We start from the raw sequence: 5,205 nt of genomic DNA, 5'->3' as shown, positions 1-5,205 counted from the left end.
AGCAAACTCTCTCCAGAAGTTCAGTGAGGATCTCTGAATGATCCAATGTTGACCTAAATGACTAATGATGATAAATACAATCCACCTGTGTGTAATCAAGTCTCCGTATAAATGCACCTGCACTGTGATAGTCTCAGAGGTCCGTTAAAAGCGCAGAGAGCATCATGAAGAACAAGGAACACACCAGGCAGGTCCGAGATACTGTTGTGAAGAAGTTTAAAGCCGGATTTGGATACAAAAATATTTCCCAAGCTTTAAACATCCCAAGGAGCACTGTGCAAGCGATAATATTGAAATGGAAGGAGTATCAGACCACTGCAAATCTACCAAGACCTGGCCGTCCCTCTAAACTTTCAGCTCATACAAGGAGAAGACTGATCAGAGATGCAGCCAAGAGGCCCATGATCACTCTGGATGAACTGCAGAGATCTACAGCTGAGGTGGGAGACTCTGTCCATAGGACAACAATCAGTCGTATATTGCACAAATCTGGCCTTTATGGAAGAGTGGAAAGAAGAAAGCCATTTCTTAAAGATATCCATAAAAAGTGTAGTTTAAAGTTTGCCACAAGCCACCTGGGAGACACACCAAACATGTGGAAGAAGGTGCTCTGGTCAGATGAAACCAAAATTGAACTTTTTGGCAACAATGCAAAACGTTATGTTTGGCATAAAAGCAACACCCTGAACACACCATCCCCACTGTCAAACATAGTGGTGGCAGCATCATGGTTTGGGCCTGCTTTTCTTCAGCAGGGACAGGGAAGATGGTTAAAATTGATGGGAAGATGGATGGAGACAAATACAGGACCATTCTGGAAGAAAACCTGATGGAGTCTGCAAAAGACCTGAGACTGGGACGGAGATTTGTCTTCCAACAAGACAATGATCCAAAACATAAAGCAAAATCTACAATGGAATGGTTCAAAAATAAACATATCCAGGTGTTAGAATGGCCAAGTCAAAGTCCAGACCTGAATCCAATCGAGAATCTGTGGAAAGAACTGAAAACTGCTGTTCACAAATGCTCTCCATCCAACCTCACTGAGCTCGAGCTGTTTTGCAAGGAAGAATGGGAAAACATTTCTGTCTCTCGATGTGCAAAACTGATAGAGACATACCCCAAGCGACTTACAGCTGTAATCGCAGCAAAAGGTGGCGCTACAAAGTATTAACTTAAGGGGGCTGAATAATTTTGCACGCCCAATTTTTCAGTTTTTGATTTGTTAAAAAAGTTTGAAATATCCAATAAATGTCGTTCCACTTCATGATTGTGTCCCACTTGTTGTTGATTCTTCACAAAAAATACAGTTTTATATCTTTATGTTTGAAGCCTGAAATGTGGCAAAAGGTCGCAAAGTTCAAGGGGGCCGAATACTTTCGCAAGGCACTGTATCTCCCACATAGTGTGTGCCACCCATGAGTGAGAAACTTACATACCAAGGATAGACCATATAGTGTGTTCCCTACAGGTTATAGGTCAGAGCTTCTGCTCTTCTCTATCTGTTCAGACCACAGTTCTACCTACCTACAGGTTATGGAACATTTGCTCTTTTAGTATTTGTCCAATAGGTTTCCTGACGAAGAAAGCCTCCGTTTCTATGTCAAATATAACAAAACATAAACAATACTACAGTAACGTCAGTAAAAACACTACAGTAATTACTATAGTATATACTACATATAAATAGTGATGGGAAGTTTGGCTCTTTTTACTGACTCAGATCTGTTCAACTCGTTCAGTTAAAGGAACTCATCTTTCGACTCATTTCGTTCATTTGATACAGTCATTTCCAGCGCAATCGAATGGTGGCGAACGATGTACTGAAAACTCGAAAGAGTCATGATTCTACAAGCCTTTTGTTCGTCATAGGAGGCTTATTGGAACTGTCGTTTCTGACTGATACTTATGAAAGTGTGATTCAAACAATGTACATTTTGTGATTGCTAGGCATACAAATAACATTATTTATTGAAGTTGCGGGCGCTACCGGACTAGATTGTGAACGAATCTTGGTGGAATCCAATTGCTTGACTGCTGCGAGAGAGATGAGCACTGCGAGAGAGATGAGCACAATATCGTTCTTGAACTGCAGCAGTCACGCAAAGGCAAGCTGTGTACGTTTTGGTTCTACAAAGCTGTGTCCATCAACAACATTAAATAATCAATGCATTGCATTAATTATTGCACCATGCGATCAATTATCAGTTTTTTAAAACATGGGCAGTCTGTCCATACGCAGCGGGTTAAATCACCAATCCACATAACAAAAACTGAGTGGGGAAAAAGAAAGACTAACTTCTCAATGAACTATTTTTTTCCGATTTCATTTTTCTTCTCTTCAGCATGATCCTTTTTCCAGTTGGTGTGCGGAGGATGTCTCGGGAGCCGCTGCACCGGGGAACGCACAAACCTGCTATAGGATTCATTGCGACACGCAGGTCAAACGAACGACAACAAATAACGAGTCATTCAGGAAAAACTAATCATGACTCTCGAGTCAGTAAAATGACTCTTTCAAAAATAACGAATAGTTCGCGAACTGCCCATCACTAATAGTAAACTTTACTATACTTTACTTTACTATAGAATACTACAGTAATCTGCTAAAATAAAACACTGTAGTAGGTTAAATACTATAGTAATGTCTGTAAAAAACCCTACAGTAAATACTATATAGTATTCATTGCAATGTTTTTTGCAGACTTTATATAGTAGGCCAATACACCGTAGTGTTTTTACGAAAAAACACTACAGAGAATATTACAGTACAGGGTTCCCCAAATGGCGGCCTGCAGGTGTTGGTATAAAGTACACCTTAAGTAGTTTCGTTTTCGGGGGTATCTGTACTTTACCATTTTAGGTTTTTGAAAACTTTTACTTCACTACATTCCTAAAGAAATTAATGTACTTTTTAGTCCATACATTTTCCATGACACACAAAAGTACTCAATACATTTTGAATGCTTAGGAGGACAGGAAAATGGTCAAATTCATGCACTCATCAAGAGAACACGTGGTCATCCCTACTGCCTCTGATCTGGCAGACTCAGTAAACACAAATACATAATTTGTAAATTATGACTGAGTGTTGGAGTGTGCCCCTGGCTATCTGAAAATTTTAAAAGCAAGAAAATGATGGAATCTGCTTTGCTTAATAATATAAGGAATTTTAAATGATTTTTACTTTTCATACTTAAGTATATTTTAACCTACATTTACATTTGATACTTTAGTATATTTAGAACCAAATACTTATAGACTTTTACTTAAGTAGTATTTTACTGGGTGACTCACTGTTACTTGAGAAACTTTCTATTAAGGTATCTATACTCTTACTCAAATATCACGATTGGGTACTCTTTCCACCACTGCCTGCGGGTGATTTTCCCCAAAGTTTTCTGGGCATATTGTTGTACATAAAAGACTGTAGAAACAACAGCCAATCAGCTCCAAGTGATTTAGGAAATTATTATGTTTTAGTCAAATATACCTGCTTGGCCTTCTTGCAGTACATATTTTGTCTACAAATGATTTGAAATTAAGATCCGGCCCCTGACCGTCCACTCAAGTAAAAGAATCGGCCTGCAGTTTGAATGTAGTTGCTGATCCCTCCTATAGTACATAAATAATACTAATAATTAATGTAGGAGGTTCCATTACATTGCAGTGATTGGTGCTCTGTCCATGCTATTCCACTAGGTCCCTGTAGGGGTCACTGTGACTCTTCAGAGGGTGCCCACACTGCTCAGTTAATTACATTACAACACAACAGCAGAGAGCAGCAGGCCTTTCACAAACACTGTAGCGGCAGCACTCCCGATTCAACACACACTGAGACACGGGTCTCACATTTCAGACGTTGTATCAATGCAAGAAAGCGCACATCTATTGGATAACATGCTGCGACTGTACGGTAAAGCCACACATTTGTAGGTTTTGAAAATCTTTACTGTATTATCTGTCTGATTGACAGCAAGAGAATACCTATCAGTTGTTTAAAAGTAGATGTGTTTACTATTGTGATGCGTAGTGTTGATTGTGTCCTCAGGGGGTCTCCGTCTCTAAGCATTCTTATTGATGATTGGCATCCAAACCATGCTGTGTTGCATTGTAAACACAGCAAAAAAAAAACAACGTCCTCCTACTGTCAACTGCGTTTTATTTTCAGCAAACTTAACATGTGTAAATATCTGAATGACCATAACAACATTCAACAACTGAGACACAACCTGAACAAGTTCCACAGACATGTGACTAACAGAAATGGAATAATGTGTCCCTGAACAAAGAAACAAATAATAATATTGACTGTTTTCTGCCAAAACATGAACACCCAGTGAGCAAAAATGGGTTGAAAGGACGTCTTTTTTAACTTGTTTTCCTCACTGCATTTACTATGTATTATGTACAGTTGAAGTTTGAAGGGGTCAAAATCAAAAGTAACAGTCAGTATCTGGTGTGGCCACCAGCTGCATTAAGTACTGCAGTGCATCTCCTCCTCATGGACTGCACCATATTTGCCAGTTCTTGCTGTGAGATGTTACCCCCTCTTCCAACAAGGCATCTGCAAGTTCCCAGACATTTCTGGTGGGAATGGCCCTAGCCCACACCCTCCGATCACACAGGTCCCAGACGTGCTCAATGAGATTGAGATCCGGTCTCTTTGCTGGCCATGGCAGAACACTGACATTCCTGTCTTCGGGAAATCACGCACAGAATGAGCATTATGGCTGGTGGCATTGTCATGCTGGGTCATGTCAGGGTGAGCCTGCAGGAAGGGTACCACATGAGGGAGGAGGATGTCTTCCCTGTAACGCACAGCGTTGAGATTGTTGCCATTGCAGGCAATCTCAGTCCAATGATACTGTGACACACCGCCACAGGCCCATGACGGACCCTCCACCTCCAAATCAATCCCGCTCTAGAGTACAGGCCTCGGTGTAACGCTCATTCCTTTGACGATAAATGTGAATCCGACCATCACCCCTGGTGAGACAAAACTGCGACTCGTCAGTGGAGAGCACTTTTTGCCAGTCCTGTCGGGTCCAGCGACGGTGGGTTTGTGCCCATAGGTGACGTTGTTGCCGGTGATGTCTGGTGAGGACCTGCCTACAACAGGCCTACAAGTCCAGCCTCTCTCAGCCTATTGCGGACAGTCTGAGCACTGATGGAGGGATTGTGCGTTCCTGGCGTAACTCGGGC

General features: G+C 41.3%; 1 non-coding gene across 1 annotated transcript; it reads left to right on the top strand.

The window, feature by feature from the left end:
* The first annotated feature begins 1,539 nt into the window (after nt 1-1,539).
* LOC149971793 (U7 small nuclear RNA) lies at nt 1,540-1,594 on the top strand. Its single transcript, XR_016492124.1, has one exon. It is a non-coding gene; the product is annotated as a U7 small nuclear RNA (small nuclear RNA).
* The last annotated feature ends 3,611 nt before the right edge of the window (nt 1,595-5,205 follow it).

This window comes from Oncorhynchus mykiss, chromosome 25 (genome assembly GCF_057628025.1).
Source record: "Oncorhynchus mykiss isolate SJ-2025 chromosome 25, ASM5762802v1, whole genome shotgun sequence".
Taxonomy (NCBI): domain Eukaryota; kingdom Metazoa; phylum Chordata; class Actinopteri; order Salmoniformes; family Salmonidae; genus Oncorhynchus; species Oncorhynchus mykiss.
Note: the sequence above shows the minus strand (reverse complement) of the source record. Positions and strands in the feature narration are given on the sequence as shown.